We start from the raw sequence: 20272 nt of genomic DNA on the forward strand, positions 1-20272 counted from the left end.
CTTAATTTTACCAGTGTCATGAAGTACAATATGTGACGAAAAAACAATCTCAGAATGGCCTGGATAAGTCAAAGCGTTTTAAAGTTATCAGCACTTAAAATGACACTGGTCAGATTTGCAAAAAATGGCCTGGTCCTTAAGGTGAAATAAGGCTGTGTCCTTAAGGGGTTAAAAAGTCCACCTCTACTCCACTCATTAATCTAACTTAGTAGCACCTGTCTGAGCTCTTTAAAGACACCTGTCCACCCCACAGTCAGTCAGACGTTAACTACTACCATAGGCAAGACCAAAGAGCAGTCAAAAGACATCAGAGAAAAAATTCTGGACCTCCACAAGGCTGGAAAGGGCAATAGGGCAATTGCCAAGCAGCATGGTGAAAATAGATAAACTGTTGGAGCAATTGTTAGAAAATAGAAGGGGCTAAAGATGACTAAGTCTCCCTCGGACTGGGGCTCCATGCAAGATCTCACCTCGTGGGGTATCACTGATGATAAGAAAGGTGAGGAATCAGCCCAGAACTACATGGGTGGAGCTTGTCAATGACATGAAGAGAGCTGGGACCACAGTTTCAAAGGTCACTGTCGGTAGAACACTACGCCGTCATGGTTTCAAATCATGCATTGCACGGAAGGTTCCCCTGCTTAAGTTATCACATGTCCAGGCCTGTCTGAAATTTGCCAATGACCATCTGGATGATCCAGAGGAGGCATTGGAGAAAATAATATATGGTCAGATGAGACCAAAGTAGAACTTTTTGGTCTAAACTTCACTCGTCGTGTTTGGAGGAAAAAGAAGAATGAGATGCATCCCATGAACAGCATCCCTACTGTGAAGCATGGAGGTGGTAACATCATGCTTTGGTGGTGCTTTTCTGTGAAGGGAACAGGACGACTGCATTGTATTAAGGAGAGGATGAATGGGGCCATTTATTGTGAGATTTTGAGCAACAACCTCCTTCCCTCAGTCAGAGCATTGAAGAAGGGTCGTGGCTGGGTCTTCCAACATGACAACGACCTGAAGCACACAGCCAGGATAACCAAGGAGTGGCTCCGTAAGAAGCATATCAAGGTTCTGGAGTGGCCTAGCCAGTTTTCAGACTTAAATCCAATAGAACATCTTTGGAGGGAGCTGAAACTTGTATTGCTCAGCGACAGCCCCGAAACCTGACAGATCTACAGGAGATCTGTGTGGAGGAGTGGGCCAAAATCCCTGCTGCAGTGTGTGCAAACCTGGTCAAGAACTACAGGAAACATTTGACCTCTGTAATTGCAAACAAAGGCTTCTGTACCAAATATTAACACAGATTTTCTCAGGTGTTCAAATACTTATGTTTAGCAGTGCAAGACAAATAAATTCTTTAAAAATCATATAATGTAATTTCCTTATTTTTTTATTTTTTTATTATGTCTCTCAGAGTGGGAATGCACCTACAATGTGAATTTCAGACCCCTCCATGATTTCTAAGTGGGAGAACTTGCAAAATTGCAGGGTGTTCAAATACTTATGTTCTATTTATTTATCTATCTGTCTGCCTGTCTATCCATCTATATCTATCTATGTATCTATGTATTTATCTATCTATCTAGCTATTTATCTAGTATCTATCTATTTATCCTGTCTCTCTATCATCAATTATCTTATAAAGCATCAACAGATATGAGATCAATACCTGTTTATTTTGCAGGCTGTATGTACAGTATACTATGAAATACAATGCCTGCTACTTTTTGTGATCCTAACTTGAACAAAATGAAATGACATTTGAAAACCAGTTAACCTTACATAAAAAGATACAGCAAACATTGGATTTCTCTCCTTTCCTTGAAATAGACAACCAAGGGATTTACATGTGTAAAGGTTAATGGAGGAAATTGCTAAAGGCAGGAGACTGTTTGAAATTCTAATTTATCTATGTAATTTAATTGTTTCTGACCTAGATCATTTGTAAACATATGACAGCATTTTTTTTTTTTTTCCAATAAGGATGGATCCATGTGACATGACTTGATGGATTAAATGGTCACCTCTACATGCTGCTAATGTTAAACTGGTCAAAAATATATAAGTAAACGAAGAATCCTATACAATAATGAACTGCCTCACATACAGTGGTCTAGTTGAGCACTTTAATCAAGTGCACTGTGAAATTGTATTAAAATCCATATGCTACGAAGGGTAAAGCCTGGCCGCTGAAGTGGATGGCTGTGAGAAGCTTCAGCTCCTCCACACCTAAGCGCTTAAGACCAAATCATAAGCAGTGACCTGAACCACGATGGTCAAGTACGGCAGGGGGAGGGGGCTTGACCCTCCAGACACACCAAGAACGCAAAAGGGCCAGCAGGACATGCAGCATTTCTTCAAAAAGAAAGGCACACAGTCACCGAGCATCAGAGCCAAGATGGCAGTGGCAGCGGCGCGAACTGAGGAGGGAGAGGAGTCGGAAGTGGATAGCATACAAGGAGACTGGCATCCAAATCCTTCTTAACCAAGGTACTGGGACAATCGCTCGAGCAGGCAATTAGACCTGTCCTCACAGAATTGTCGGACATTAAAACAGAGCTCATGCCAATAGGGCACAGAGTAGAGGCCCTAGAGACCACAGTCCAGGATATTGTAACACACTCTGCAGGAATGGCGGAATATGAGATGGAGATGCATCCAGCAGAGCTCAACAGAGCGATGATAATGTTAGAGGATCAGGAAAATCGTAGCAGGAGGCGCAACATACATATAAAAGGGCTGCCAGAGACATGGGCAGTTAAATTTCTACGTAAAGTGGCCATAGAGATATTTACTGAGTTGCTGGGCCAAGAGGCTGCCTCAGCGATAACAATGGAACGCATCCACAGAGCACTCAGACCAGGACCAAAACCGTCTGAAAGGCCCAGAGATGTGGTGTGTGGCATTTTATCGTTTGTGGACACTGCATGTATTTTATCCACGGCCAGAGAGAGAGGTCAGCTCAATTATGCAGGAGCAGACATAGCTATTTATCAAGATATTGCACCATCCACATTGGCAAAAGGATGCATCATGAAGCCGCTGCTAGAAGCCCTGAGAGCGCAAAGAATACCATACTTGTGGCTATATCTCTTCGGTATCTCCATCCTTAAGAATGGAAAGAGGATAGCAATCCATACACCGGAGGACTTGGAAAATGCTTGGTCAGTCCTACGAATCTAACCTATTGATGTACCCACTTGTATGCCAGTAGTACAACCGGCTACACTGCCGCAGCTACCACGTGTTGAGCACTGGAAAGACATGTCTAAAGCCGAGAACACTAAGATGGCAAAATCCATGAAGAACTTGAAGAACCGGAGCGGGGAAAGAGCTTTATACCTTTAAGGGACGTTGACCATCACCATGTATAACTGACCCACTAGATCGGATAAGTGGAGGAGGAATGAGTGGGCAGAGTGAACAATTGCAAGGGGACACTGATCAATGGTCTATTGATGCTAAAAAACAGTTGAGAGGTTAAGGGTTATCACAATTTTAATCCATAGTGTACACTTTTATAGTTCTTGTTGTGAATCTTTTTGCATTTATTTGAATATTTTTTCCACTGGGAGGTACATTGTGGGTCCCTTTCCCTTCTCCTCTCCCCTTTCCCCTCCCCTCCCCCCTCCTTCCCCTCCCCCCCTTCCTCATCCCATTTCTCTCCCCGAGGACAAGATAACAAGGTCACTCTACAAAAAATATCTAAGGGTCTGGTCGACACGCTTGGGGTAAGCGACTAGGTGGGGAATACTCAATATCCCTATTCCCCATTTTCGTCATGGAAAGATACCAAAGCTACCAGCCCATCCATACAAACAATGGTTCCATAGCACACATCCCTCATCGGCCTCCAAAAGAGTAACCATAGCCATACACCATACTGTCCCATTTGTATTGAAACAGCAGTTATCTGATGCCGAAGGTAGAATGTTGGTACTGAAAGGAGAGATAGCTTCTCGTAAATTCACACTAGTCAATCTACAGGGTGGGCCATTTATATGGATACACCTTAATAAAATGGGAATGGTTGGTGATATTAACTTCCTGTTTGTGGCACATTAGTATATGTGAGGGGGGAAACTTTTCAAGATGGGTGGTGACCATGGCGGCCATTTTGAAGTCGGCCATTTTGAATCCAACTTTTGTTTTTTCAATAGGAAGAGGGTCATGTGACACATCAAACTTATTGGGAATTTCACAAGAAAAACAATGGTGTGCTTGGTTTTAACGTAACTTTATTCTTTCATGAGTTATTTACAAGTTTATGACCACTTATAAAATGTGTTCAATGTGCTGCCCATTGTGTTGGATTGTCAGTGCAACCCTCTTCTCCCACTCTTCACACACTGATAGCAACACCGCAGGAGAAATGCTAGCACAGGCTTCCAGTATCCGTAGTTTCAGGTGCTGCACATCTCGTATCTTCACAGCGTAGACAATTGCCTTCAGATGACCCCAAAGATAAAAGTCTAAGGGGGTCAGATCGGGAGACCTTGGGGGCCATTCAAATGGCCCACGACGACCAATCCACTCTCCAGGAAACTGTTCATCTAGGAATGCTCGGACCTGACACCCATAATGTGGTGGTGCACCATCTTGCTGGAAAAACTCAGGGAACGTGCCAGCTTCAGTGCATAAAGAGGGAAACACATTTCGCATATCCAGTGGCCTTGAGGTTTCCATTGATGAAAAATGGCCCCACTATCTTTGTACCCCATATACCACACCATACCATAAATTTTTTTGTTCCAACAGTCTTGGAGGGATCTATTTAATATGGGTTAGTGTCAGACCAATAGCGGTGGTTTTGTTTGTTAACTTCACCATTCACATAAAAGTTTGCCTCATCACTGAACAAAATCTTCTGCGTAAACTGAGGGTCCTGTTCCAATTTTTGTTTTACCCATTCTGCAAATTCAGTGCGACGATCTGGTTCATCCTCGTTGAGATGCTGCAGTAGCTGGAATTTGTAAGGGTGCCATTTGTGAGTAGCTAATATCCGCCGAAGGGATGTTCGACTAATGCCACTCTCCAGTGACATGCGGCGAGTGCTACGCTGTGGGCTCTTGCTTAATGAAGCTAGGACAGCCACTGATGTTTCTTCATTAAAGACAGATTTCATGTGTCCACATTTTGGCAAATCCAACACTGAACCAGTTTCACAAAACTTAGCAAGCAGTTTACTAACTGTAGCATGGGAGATGGGTGGTCTCATAGGGTGTCTTGCATCGAAATCTGCTACAATGACCCGGTTACTGCATTCACCAGACATCAACACATCAACACAATTTCTATCCGCTCCTCACGCGTTAACCTCAGCGACATGTCAATGGCTGTAAACAAAGAGAAACTTGTAAATAACTCATGAAAGAATAAAGTTACGTTAAAACCAAGCACACCATTGTTTTTCTTGTGAAATTCCCAATAAGTTTGATGTGTCACATGACCCTCTTCCTATTGAAAAAACTAAAGTTGGATTCAAAATGGCCGACTTCAAAATGGCCGCCATGGTCACCACCAATCTTGAAAATTTTTCCCCCTCACAAATATATATATATATAATGTGCCACAAACAGGAAGTTAATATCACCAACCATTCCCATTTTATTAAGGTGTATCCATATAAATGGCCCACCCTGTATATGCTCCAAACACTTCCACAGTACAGTGGTTATTAAAAACCTTGGATACTGTCAAGCATTTTGCAGAGGGGCCCATAATACTGGGGGCTCTCAATATAGTTATAAACGCTGTGATAGACTCATCCACTGCTAAGTCACATATCACCCAAAAACATATTGGCAAGCTCTAAAGTAAACTCCAAGACCTCCACCTGGTAGATGTCTGGAGATGTCTCAACCCAACAGTGAAAGACTTCTCGTTCTACTCCAACCCGCATAGATCTTATCAGAGACTGGACTATTTTCTAACATCTGCCTCTCTCCTGCCTCTTTTTAGCGCCGCTGGGATAAGAAGTATCACCATCTCGCACCATGCTCCATGTAATGTGACTCTCACCCTGGCCTCCCTGCCTAGACGAGACTGGAATTGGAGACTCAATGAATCTCTTTTGAATAACAAGCAACATTTTGAACAGGTTAGAACTCGGTTAGAGGCTTACTTTGAGACTAACTCTCCTGCACACAGCGCACACCCAATAATCTGGGAGGCCCATAAGGCTTACATTAGGGATATCTTTATATCTCTGAGCACCAAAGTAAAAAAAAGACCAGCAGAAGGCCATAGATTTGCTCCTTGCACAGATAGCCACTTTGGAAAAACTAAACAAACAATCTACAAACAGGTCCTTTCAAGGAGATCTTACAGAACTCAGGCTCCAACTATGCAAGCTAAGTTTCTATCACAAAAGGTTGCAAAGCAGATGTTATATTTTCCGCATAAAATATATGCACATGGCAATAAAGGAGGGAAGTTAATATCCTCACTACTTAAAAAAGCAAGAAATGTGACATTTATATCCAAAGTTAAAGGAGCAGATGGCTCCATACAAAATGAAACCCCAGCAATAGCTAAAGCATTCCAGGAATTTTATGCAGCACAATATAACCTCAATCAAAAAGAGAGTCAGGACCAGAAGAATCTTAGACAGGAGCATATTTCTGAGTTCCTAGAATCCCTCAACCTACACACTATATCACCTGACATGGCGTCCTACCTAACCAACATAATTACACCTGCTGAAGTGTGGCAGATAATACACAGTTTCCCCCCGGGTAAAAGAGCAGGACCAGACGGTCTTCTTTTACTTTACTATAAGAAATTCCAGGAGATCCTTATCCCCAGATTTACGGATGTGTGCAATGCGTTATTACAAGGAGACTCGCTCCCCAGACAAACGCAGGAATCATTTGCGACTTTAATACATAAAGAAGGCAAAGACCCACAAAACTGTGGTAGCTATAGGCCAATATCCCTATTAAATTTAGATCTAAAGATCTGGGCGAAAATACTGGCTGTTCACATTACCTTCTCTGATAGGATCAGGATGTGAACATCAGGATTTGTTAAGGGTAGGGAAGGGGAGGATAACTCTCACAGGATATTTCATTCCATCCATCTGGCACATACAAGGAAGATACCACTAGTTTTATTGGCAATAGACGCAGAAAAAGCCTTCAACCACATGGACAACCACATGCCAGACTGAGGGTGAATGGCACACTTTCCCTGACATTCGATATCACAAACGGGACCAGGCAGGGTTGCCTTCTTTACCCATCCTTTTTTATCCTAGTACAAGCTAGTCCTAGACAAGCTAGTGAAATCTCAGAGATTGGGTATGGGAAAAGAGAGCTGAAGTGTACAGCATTCGCGGGTGACTTACTGTTCCTGGTAACGAACCCGGGAGAGGGGCTGGGTCTTTTGGAAAAGAGGATAGAGGATTTCAGCAATATCTCAGATTTAAAAGTAAACCAGACCAAGTCAGAGATACTGAATATTACTTTACCCAAGACACAGGTGGCCCAGTCAAAAGCCCTTCTACCCTTTTACTGGTCCACGGGACCCATAAAATATCTCAGGATACAGATCCCAAGATGTCTTGATGACCTGTATAAATACAACTATCAAACAACTACTACAGAAATATAATATGCCATTCTTGTCGTGGATGGGTAGGAAGAATGTCCTTAAGGCATACAGTGGATATAAAAAGTCTACACACCCCTGTTAAAATGTCAGATTTCTGTGATGGTAAAAAAAATTAGACAAATATAAATCATTTCAGAACTTTTTCCACCTTTAATGTGACCTATAAACTGTACAGCTTAATTGAAAAATAAACTGAAATCTTTTAGGTAGAGGAATTAAGAAAAAATATAAAAATTAAATAAATGGTTGCATAAGTGTGCACACCCTTAAACTAATACTTTGTTAAAGCACCTTTACATTTTATTACAGCACTCTTTTTGGGTATGAGTCTATCAGCATGGCACATTTTTTGTTTAATCTCTTTTTTATTAAATCAAGATTCAAGATTCATAAAAGCAAAGTCATTACAGTCATTTCAGTGTGCATCAAGTATGGATTTCATACAGCAGACATTAAATTCACAAGTTGACAATAGAATATTGACATTGTGTATGCATAGATCTTACAAAGGCTATGACCCGTGTGCTAGATCCGAGTGACAAGTTTGCGAGATTTCAATAACACGATGAACTAAGAACTAAAAAAATCATCGGCTAATTGCCAATCAGTCACCAATCAGTGACCCAAAGACAACCGACCGGATAAACATTTAGAGGCCTGAGACAATCTTATAATCTGGTATAGGGTTATGAAAAAAAAAAAGGTTATTTTCACCTTTTAAGTTGATCAAAACGTGGTCTGGTCTTAGTAATTATTATTTTTATGCTCAAATTTCCCTTTTATTACTGTATGTTCCTCCAAGGTTGCCATGTTCTAAGATATCTGGCCATGTCCCCATTCTCCCAACCTGCTAGTTCCTCCATCCTGTTCACCTGCTGCATTTTTTCTTTCCACATGTCTATTGTGGGAGGTGAGGTTTCTTTCCATTTAGTTGGAACAAGTAATTTTGCTGCAGCTATCATAAGTGTAATAAGATCATGTTTGGATGGTCTAAAATGTTGGAGAGCAAACCATAAGAGTACCAGATCCGGGGTTAAAATAATGGAGGACGAACAGATGTCATTAATGGTTTTTTCTATTGTATTCCAGTATTCTGTAATCAATGGACATGTACACCAAATATGGAGCATGGTGCCTTTATCTTTTTTTGCATCGCCAACAGTAATTGTTTGGTAGTAGGCCAATCGAATGGAGGAAGTCAGGCGTTTTGTACTATCTAGTAACCGTCTTATAGGAATTTTTCTGAAAACTGATACACTTAGAAAAAACACATGCGTTTGACTGAATGTATTTTATCTCCTCTTCTAAGAGGTTCCTCCCCAATTCCCTTTCCAAATAACCCAAGTAATAAGGTTTGGGGTGAGCCTGGCTATTCAGAAGGTTAGTATATATCAAAGAAATTATCTTTTTTGGCGGGTCTGTGCATAAGGTAAGGTTTTCTAACCATATAGGATCTGGTGGCCATTTGGGTATCATCCCTTTAAACCTATTACAGGTTCGTTGGAAATCTAAGCTGTGTATATTTAGGGGGCTACCCAACTGTAAGTTGGTGAATATCTCTGTTAAGGTTGTCTGGGAAGAAGGAGTGATGCCTTCTCCTATTCTTATGTTGCATAACTTATGCCACCATCCTGTTGTCATTAGTAATTTGTGGTCTATGAAATTAGGAATAACACTCATGGGTGCTAGTTTAGAAATAGAACCGTGACATTGTGGTAGGAGAGAAGATTGTTGGCATACTTTTATCATCCCTTTTGTCATGTCATATAGTGTATTTTGTTGAGTCGGCATTGGATTTTGTGTCCAGAGTAAGGGATGTAGATACCGTCCCACTAGGTGTCTCTCTATGTCTAGGTATGGTGTCGGTAAATCCTTGTTGGCTATTAATGACCATCTAGCTAGTTGTATGGATTCGTGGTACAGGGCAAGGTCCGGTAGTGATATCCCTCCTTTATTCTTTTTTTGAATGAGCAAGGAATGGCCTAACCTCGGTCTTCTTGCTTTCCAAAGGAACAAGATGAATAAACTCCTGAAGTGGGCAAAGTAAGAGGAAGGGGGGGACGGAGCTAGCGCCTGAACTGACCGGACACATGCTGCAGTAGCTCCGTCAGTAAAATCACCCACATATCTTGGTTTTCAGCCTGTTTGATCCAGGATGGTGAAGATTGGAGGCTCTAAAGCTGGTGACTCATCCAGCCAGCACAGAACCTCGACCACTGAAGGGGAAATGGACAAATTCATTAAGAAAGCGGCCTCTGCCTATGCTGCAAGAGAATCCAAGATGGTGCCGACCTCGCCGCGCACCGCAAGCCACAAACAGCCGGAGGCTCCTGACACTGCGCACGTGAGATCGATGCAGACACTCTGCCCATTTCCCGCACGTACCTCAAAGAAGCCCTCATCTCCTCCCTGGCATCCACACTAGAACCTCTGAGTTCTGATCTTTTAGCGATCAAGCAGGACGTCCGTCACATAGGGCGCAGAGTGGAGTCGCTGGAGGAATCGCAAACCGCCATCATACAGCACCAGAACTTCCTCTATAGTGCCTTGGAGGATCAAGAAAACAGAGGGAGGCGCAACAACCTGCGCTTCAGGGGCATCCCAGAATCGGTTACCCCTGGTGACATACCTAACACCATTGTGCAAATATGCCTCTCCCTCTTGGGCCCAGACTCCGCACATGAAGTGCTCCTGGAAAGAACCCACAGGGCCCTCAAGCCCAAGCCAGCTTCCACAGCCCCTCCTAGGGATATAATTTGCAAGTTTTTACATTTCCCTGTAAAGGGACGGTCAAGACATCCTTATATTTCAAGATCTGGCCCAGTCGACTCTAAAGAAGAGAAGAGCCCTGAAGCCGTTAACAGATTGGCTCAGATCAAAGAATGTCCTTTACAGATGGTCCTTTACGTTTGGACTTTCTTTTATGCACGAAGGCCGCAGAATAAATATCTCCTCATTCCAGGACTTGGATCAAGTTTTTAAACACCTGGGGATCGAACCGCTAGACATACAAAACTGGGACCCAATCCAGGACTTGGATAATTTACCTACTCTCCCACCACTTGAGCTCTGGGAAAAACAGCAGACCCCTAAACCTCAAAGGGGCAGAAGAGGAAATTCTAAATCTACTCCCAGAAGACTCACAATGGGAGAATGAGAAGATCTCCTCCCTACTGATTTAATGCCCCCTTGTCAGGGATATAGCACCCCAAACTCATCTGTTGCCTTCTCTTAAATCTACCCCTGTCACTCCACCATTCTTCCCACACTTCTGATATACTTCCTTCGATCCTACCCTGGATCCTCACCTTAAAACAAGGGTGATACACCGTGAAATAGTATAACCCCCCCCCCCTTTATACTCCTTATACTCCTTTTACGCCTTTTCTTCTTACCTCACCTGCTCTCTTGCCTCTCACCTCCCTTGCTCTCAAAATATAATATTGCAATATTTTGTACAATGTTTAACCCTCACTGGGAGTTGTGCTGCTTTCTACTCTGTGATCAGCACGCACTCCTATCTATTATGTTAAGTGTTATTGTTTTTTATATTTTTACTTTGGTTCTCAGACATGGGTGGTCTGAAAACAGACCGAGGTATCACTCTCCTGATAGGATGTTGGGTCCTTCTTCTCCTTGGGGCGGCACCCTCCCCCCTCTTTTGCCAAATGATTATACAATCATAGTCAGACAAACTTCTGCGTTTACTCTCTCACCTCTTGCCTCACATCATGAACGACCTTAGAATAGTTTCGTATAATGTCAAAGGGCTGAGGTCCCCATCAAAGAGATGCCAAATTCTCTCACATCTAAATAGGGAGAGATGTTCAATATTTTTTTTACAGGAAACCCATTTTAAGCATGGAACTATCCGAATCTCTCCTACTCCAAATTCCCTAGTTGGCACCACTGTGGGGCTGGGGGTGCCGCCTCGAGGGGGGTTAGTATTGGCTTCCATAAAGGGCTAGCATTCCAATATAATCCCACGTTCAGGACCCTGAGGGTAGATTCCTTCTCCTAAAAGGCCTAATAGGGCAGACCTTATTCACAATGGTTAATGTATATGCCCCAAACAAGGACCAAGTTACTTGGCTCTCCTCACTCTTTTCACTAATAGAAACCCATAGAGAAGGGATATTGATTATAGCAGGTGACTTTAACTTGGCCCTCCACCCCCTGGTAGACACCTCCTCCAAGAAGTCTTCTATCCCCTCAAGAGCTCTCAAATTAGTACAAACCAAACTGTTTGATCTGGGAGTGTTAGATACTTGGCGCTGTCTTAATCCTAATTCACTAGACTATTCTTTTTATTCCTCAGCAAATAATTCATATAGCAGGATAGATTACATCTTTATCTCAAGAGAACATCTGCAATCCTGCTCCTCGGCCAAGATTGGTGACATGACTCTATCGGATCACTCCCCGGTATACTGTGATCTTCATCCTGCTTCTGGGTCGGGTAAGAACATTAACTGGAGGTTCAATGAGTCCTTGCTGGGTAACCCTAGCCACAAATCCTAAATCTCCTCCTTTCTATTCTTCTCCACCAATCAAGTCCCTGACATATCCCCCCAGGATTTATGGGACGCCCACAAAGCCTATATTAGAGGTAGACTAATTGGCCTTTGCTCTTTCCTTAAAAAGGAATCAGAAAAAAAAATACACAACTCTGTTGTCGAAAATACATGTTCTGGAAAAAGCTCATAAGCAATCATTACTTGCTCATCAGCTGACGGAACTCTCTTCTCTCAGAACAGAATTGAAGAACCTTTTAAATGAGCGTTCAGCTAAATATTTTCTATCTGCTCAGCAAAAGTTCTTTGCACACGGTAATAAAGCATCAAAATTTATGATGCAGAGAATCAAGCAGAGAAGAGGATCCCGCCATGTCCAAAACATCAAATCCCCCCAGGGAAATCTTTTATTTAAAGCTGAAGAAATTGCTGAGCAATTCAAGCTTTACTATGAGTCACTGTACAATTTACCTACCTCTAAACCCCCAGATCCCTCCCCAGGGAGAGAGGCCAATATCAATTTATTCCTGGAACATCTAAGACTCCCAACCCTTAGAATATCCCAACGGGACTCATTAACAAAACCATTTACAATCTCTGAACTGACATTGGCTGTTAATTCTACCCCCAAAGGTAAATGCCCAGGCCCTGACGGCCTCCCTATACTATTCGGCTTTTAGGAATTCCCTCCTCCCCTTCCTTCTTCCCATATGCAACCTCTCTATGGCAAACCACCCCATTTCCAATGATATGACCAGAGCTACTATCTGTCACGGCTGAGGATGGGGAAAACCCTCAGCCGTGCGATGCCAGGAGATGGTAGGTCGCTACTTGGCCAGGACCACAGAATAAGGGAGCAGGTCACCTCCTATCGCATCCCTAATCTGACCCTGACTCCTAGCTGCATGAGCCGACCTTGATGGTAGGAGGGCTCATGCTCCGGAACCTTGAAGTCCCTGCTAGCCCTCAGTGTGGCCCTAAACTAAGAGCAGGGTAAGACCTGTTCCTTCTGGAAATGGAGGAACAGGAGTCTCACTGGCCAAGCTGCATGGAAGGGGGAACATATACAACTTATGGCAATGGCAGGTACATGCCACAAACACAATATTCACCTGCCACAGACACAAAGCCTGGAACCCATGTGCAAGTGCTGCTGTCCACAACAACACAAACTGACACAGCACACACCACACATCACACAGGAACCCAGGACCATAAGCTGCAAAGAATAAAGACCAAACAAACATCTTCATAACATCTTGTAACATAAAGCTATGACCACAAGGGTGGCCCCCACAGGCAGATGGTATATCACGGGAGGATGCCTCCAGCTAGCCATGGCTGAAGTACCCCTCAGACTACTGATTTTAACTGAGGCTTTATAACCCATGTAGCCACACCCACAAACAGAAACATCCAGTGCACACACACTAGGAAGGAAGTTAACCCTTCCAACACAAGGCAAGGGAAGACGGCCACTTAAAGGGGAAGTACACACATAAACATACACTTCACCTGTTGCCGCGGGCAACGGCATGCGTGGCAACCATGTCCTGGGGATCAGCCAGAAGGCCGAGACACTGCCACCACATGCATACAACTCCAAAGTAGTTACGGGCAACCAAGTGAAGAGAAATGTCACTACGCACACCATAGGCCGTGACACTATCACAATCATCCCCAAGGAAGGCAAGGACCCATCTTTGTGTCCCAAATACCGCCCCATCTCACTACTCAATGTAGATCTTAAACTGTTAGCCAAGATGCTCGCCTCTAGATTACAGGTTTTTCTACCCAGCTTGATCCACCCTGACCAGGTGGGCTTTGTCAGGGGCCGTGAAGAGAAAGACAACACCATAAAAGTCTTAAATGCCCTATACTATGCTACCCACAAATACATTCCATTAGTCCTGATCGGCACGGACGCTGAAAAAGCATTTGACAGGGTGGACTGGTCCTACATCAAATTGACCTTGTCTAAATTTATGATCCATGAACCCTATATCAATGCAGTGTTCTCTATGTACACCCACTCTTCAGCGTCCGTATCGGTCAATGGAATCTTATCCTCTCCATTCCCAATCAGAAATGGAACGAGACAGGGATGCCCACTCTCCCCCCTCCTCTTTGTCCTAGTGATGGAGACTCTCCTACAGGCCCTCAGACAAGAAAATAAAATTATAGGCCTATCAGTGGAAGGCTGAGAATTTAAACTTGCTGGTTTCGCAGATGACCTACTGATTCTTACAACTAACCCCTGTAAAGCCATGAACACCATCCTCTCGATCCTTAACCACTTTGGCTCTCTATCTAACTTTAAAGTGAACCCATCCAAATCCCAGGTCCTTCATGTTGGCCTCTCATCCCTGTTCTCTCATCCCTCCAGAAGAACTCCCCATTTAATTGGCACACCCAGCAACTAACATACCTAGGGGTGAAACTCACCCCCCACCTATCTGACTTATTTAGCATAAACTATAAACCCCTTCTACTTTCAATGGCTGCCCAGCTGGACTCTTTGGACCTCCCTTGCCTGTCCTGGTTCGGTAGGAAGAACATCCTTATGTCTCTGGTAATCCCTAGATTAACCTACCTGATGCAGGTACTCCCTATTGAGATCCCCAAAACCTACTTTATCACCCTAAATAAGAAGATTCGCAATTATATTTGGCAGGGGAAAAGTCCACGCATATCATTTGACACACTAACTAAGCCTGGAGCCCACAGAGGTATTGGTTTACCAGATCCTGAAATTTACATGAAGGCCATCCAACTCTCTAGGGCTGTGGACTGGATTAGAACCTTCCCCCCCCCATAAAACATGGATTGTTTTAGAGAACACCTTTCTCAACACCCCTGCCCAAGCCCTCCTGCTGCTTGACAGACCACCTCCAGCTCCTAGCTCTATACCCAACTCTATAATCCGTAATACATTGAAGGTCTGTAAGTGGTTCTCGGCGAGTAGCGGGGCTTTGACGCTCCCCTCCACTCTCTTACTTGTTGAGGATGTTTTAGCTCTTGCTCCTAAAGAATTAAGAGAAAGCTGCCCCACTTCTTTAAGGTATTCTAAGCTTCCCCTATCCAACATTCTAGATTCAGAGGGCTGTTTACCTGCTGAAGCTGAGCTCCGCAAGAAGCTGGGACTATCCTCCCAAAACTATACACCTACACGCTTTCTTAGATCAAAAACACTACCTCTCATAAAGAATACTTCCCCCCCGGGAAACGTTAGCTGGTTTGAGAAGCTGTTAAGTCACCTGCTACCCCCTCCCAAAGCAATTTCGACAATATATAGGTCTCTTAAAACATCCCCCCTCATGTCCAAAGCCAGCTGCATTGGGCCTTTGGGAGAGAGATTTAGAGAAGACCTTCTCAACCTCTGAAACTGCAAAAATCCTGTTAGCACCACATAAGATTTCTAGATGCATTTGCATCCAAGAAAACAGTTATAAAATTCTCTTACGCTGGTACAAAACCCCTGACAAGACCTGCCTTTACAAACCAGGATCTCCAGACATTTGTTGGAGGTGCCTCAAAGAAAAGGGGACATACTTCCATATCTGGTGGTCTTGTGACCCTATCAAAGCTTGGTGGTCTGAAATAGTAAAACTTGGTAATCAAATTTGCAAAACCACCTTTCCATGCACCCCAGAGCTGGTCTTGCTTACTCTAGGGGTGGGAGGAACAAAAGCGCATAAGGCTTCTCTCTTCTCCTTACTATTGGCAGCAGCCAGAATGCTCCTGCCCTCACACTGGCTCTCCCCAGAAACCCCAAAAAAAGACCATTGGGTAAATAAAGTTGATCAGATATATAGACTTGAAGAAATCTCCCACTGGGAGTTGAGGACGAGGTCTACCTTCCTCCAAATATGGTCACCCTGGAAGAGTTACAGGAACTTCCCATGACCGCCCTTTTATACTTCATTTTACCTCCCTTAAGATACAAGAAACGTACATCACCACATGTCGTACACCTGTCACAGTAATCATTCCAGTTAAACCCATGTCTAACTGTTGTTAATGTTCTGTTACTATCTACAGTCAGGTCCAAAAATATTGGGACATCAACACAATTCTAACATTTTTGGCTCTTCACACCACCACAATGGATTTGAAATGAAACAAACAAGATGTGCTTTAACTGCAGACTGTCAGCTTTAATTTGAGGGTATTTACATCCAAATCAGGTGAACGGTGTAAGAATTACAACAGTTTGCATATGTGCCTCCCACTTGTTAAGGGACCAAAAGTAATGGGACAGAATAATAATCATAAATCAAACTTTCACTTTTTAATACTTGGTTGCAAATCCTTTGCAGTCAATTACAGCCTGAAGTCTGGAACGCATAGACATCACCAGACGCTGGGTTTCATCCCTGGTGATGCTCTGCCAGGCCTCTACTGCATCTGTCTTCAGTTCCTGCTTGTTCTTGGGGCATTTTCTTTTCAGTTTTGTCTTCAGCAAGTGAAATGCATGCTCAATCGGATTCAGGTCAGGTAATTGACTTGGCCATTGAATAACATTCCACTTCTTTCCCTTAAAAATCTCTTTGGTTGCTTTTGCAGTATGCTTTGGGTTATTGTCCATCTGCACTGTGAAGCGCCGTCCAATGAGTTCTGAAGCATTTGGCTGAATATGAGCAGATAATATTGCCCAAAACACTTCAGAATTCATCCTGCTGATTTTGTCAGCAGTCACATCATCAATAAATACAAGAGAACCAGTTCCATTGGCAGCCATACATGCCCACGCCATGACACTACCACCACCATGCTTCACTGATGAGGTGGTATGCTTAGGATCATGAACAGTTCCTTTTCTTATCCATACTCTTCTCTTCCCATCACTCTGGTACAAGTTGATCTGGTGTCACGGCCATAGTCATGGTCGTGACTCCTGTCACCGCAGGCAGTTGCCTGCGGTCTTGGTGTTGTTGTCAATCACAGGTGAGGGCTATAGTATGTTGCCTCACCTGTGGTTGCCGCTGGCAACATTGTGTATGTGGCAGCAGAGCAGCCTGAGCAGGGCTAGGCAGCTTGCTGCAGTTGGCATGCGGTTGCACCTGGCAACCTCTCTTTATAGGTGTGCCTTTTATCGGTGTGCACGGGGTGTTATACGTGTTGTGTGCACTTCCCCTTTAACCACCTCCCGACCGCCTAACGCACGGATGAGTCCTGGAGGCGGTCGATTCATTCCTCCTGGACGCATCCGTGCGTCATCTCGCGAGACGCGAGATTTCCTGTGAACACGCGCACACAGGCGCGTGCGTTCACAGGATCGGAAGGTAAGCGAGTGGATCTCCAGCCTGCCAGCGGCGATCGTTCGCTGGCAGGCTGGAGATGCGATTTTTTTAACCCCTAACAGGTATATTAGACGCTGTTTTGATAACAGCGTCTAATATACCTGCTACCTGGTCCTCTGGTGGTCCCTTTTGCTTGGATCGACCACCAGAGGACACAGGCAGCTCAGTAATAAGTAGCACCAAACACCACTACACTACACCCCCCCTGTCACTTATTAACCCCTTATTAACCCCTGATCACCCCATATAGACTCCCTGATCACCCCCCTGTCATTGATCACCCCCCTGTCATTGATCACCCCCTTGTAAGGCTCCATTCAGACGTCCGTATGTTTTTTACGGATCCACGGATACATGGATTGGATCCGCAAAACACATACGGACATCTGAATGGAGCCTTATAGGGGGGTGATCAATGACAGGGGAGGGATCACCCCATATAGACTCCCTGATCACCCCCCTGTCATTGATCACCCCCCCTGTCATTGATCACACCCCTGTAAGGCTCCATTCAAACGTCCGTATGTTTTTTTACGGATCCACGGATACATGGATTGGATTCGCAAAACACATACGGACATCTGAATGGAGCCTTATAGGGGGGTGATCAATGACAGGGGGGTGATCACCCCATATAGACTCCCTGATCACCCCCCTGTCATTGATCACACCCCTGTAAGGCTCCTTTCAAACGTCCGTATGTTTTTTACGGATCCACGGATACATGGATCGGATCCGCAAAACACATACGGACATCTGAATGGAGCCTTATAGGGGTGATCAATGACAGGGGGGTGATCACCCTATATAGACTCCCTGATCACCCCCCTGTCATTGATCACCCCCCTGTCATTGATCACACCCCTGTAAGGCTCCATTCAAACGTCCGTATGTTTTTTACGGATCCACGGATACATGGATCGGATCCGCAAAACACATACGGACATCTGAATGGAACCTTATAGGGGGTGATCAATGACAGGGGGGTGATCACCCCATATAGACTCCCTGATCACCCCCCTGTCATTGATCACGCTTCCTGTCATTGATCACCCCCCTGTAAGGCTCCATTCAGACATTTTTTTGGCCCAAGTTAGCAGAATTTTTTTTTTTTTTTCTTACAAAGTCTCATATTCCACTAACTTGTGTAAAAAAATAAAATCTCACATGAACTCACCATACCCCTCACTTAATCCAAATGCGTAAAATTTTTTAGACATTTATATTCCAGACTACTTCTCACGCTTTAGGGCCCCTAAAATGCCAGCGCAGTATAAATACCCCACATGTGACCCCATTTCGGAAAGAAGACACCCCAAGGTATTCCGTGAGAGGCATATTGAGTCCATGAAAGATTGAAATTTTTGTCCCAAGTTAGCGGAAAGGGAGACTTTGTGAGAAAAAAAAAAAAAAAAAAACATTTTTCGCTAACTTGTGCCAAAAAAAAAAAATTCTATGAACTCGCCATGCCCCTCATTGAATACCTTGGGGTGTCTTCTTTCCAAAATGGGGTCACATGTGGGGTATTTATACTGCCCTGGCATTTTAGGGGCCCTAAAGCTTTAGAAGAAGTCTGGGGTCCAAATGTCTAAAAATGCCCTGATAAAAGGAATGTGGTCCCCTTTGCGCATCTAGGCTGCAAAAAAGTGTCACATATCTGGTATTGCCGTACTCAGGAGAAGTTGGGCAATGTGTTTTGGGGTGTCATTTTACATATACCCATGCTGGGTGAGATAAATATCTTGGTCAAATGCCAACTTTGTATAAAAAATGGGAAAAGTTGTCTTTTGCCGAGATATTTCTCTCACCCAGCATGGGTACATGTAAAAAGACACCCCAAAACACATTGCCCAACTTCTCCTGAGTACGGCGATACCACATGTGTGACACTTTTTTGCAGCCTAGGTGGGCAAAGGGGCCCACATTCCAAAGAGCACCTTTAGGATTTCACAGGTCATTTTTTACACATTTTGATCTCAAACTACTTACCACACATTAGGGCCCCTAGAATGCCAGTGCAGTATAACTACCCCACAAGTGACCACATTTTGGAAAGAAGACACCCCAAGGTATTCCGTGAGGGGCATGGCGGGTTCCTAGAATTTTTTATTTTTTGTCACAAGTTAGCGGAAAATGATGATTTTTTTTAAATTAATTTCATATTCCACTAACTTGTGACAAAAAATAAAAACTTCCATGAACTCACTATGCCCATCACAAAATACCTTGGGGTATTTATCTGGCCTAAATGTGACATTCACTTATGCACGTCTAATCCCAGATGTGCAGTATATTAGAGGTTTTTTTCACCCCAGTAAGCACAAAGCCGTATTTCTGGGCTAAATGTGACAGTCACTTATGCATGTCTAATCCTTGGTGTGCAGTATATCAGAGGGTTTTTTCTCCCTAGTAACCTTAAAAGCCGTATTTCTGGCCTAAATGTGACAGTCACTTATGCATGTCAAATCCCAGATGTGCAGTATATCAGAGGGTTTTTTCACCCCAGTAACCAAAATTGTCGTATTTCTGGCCTAAATGTGACAGTCACTTATGCATGTCTAATCCCAGATGTGCAGTATATCAGAGGGTTTTTTCACCCCAGTAGCCAAAAAGCCGTATTTCTGGCCTAAATATGACAGTCTTTTATGCAAGTCTAATCCCAGATGTGCAGTATATCAGAGGGTTTTTTCACCTCAGTAACGAAAGAGCCGTATTTCTGGCTTAAATGTGACAGTCACATATGCATGTCTAATCCCAGATGTGCAGTATATTAGAGGGTTTTTTCACCCGGGGAAACCAAAAAGCCGTATTTCTGGCCTAAATGTGACAGTCACTTATGCC

The sequence above is a fragment of the Bufo bufo genome, chromosome 4 (genome assembly GCF_905171765.1).
Source record: "Bufo bufo chromosome 4, aBufBuf1.1, whole genome shotgun sequence".
Lineage (NCBI taxonomy): Eukaryota > Metazoa > Chordata > Amphibia > Anura > Bufonidae > Bufo > Bufo bufo.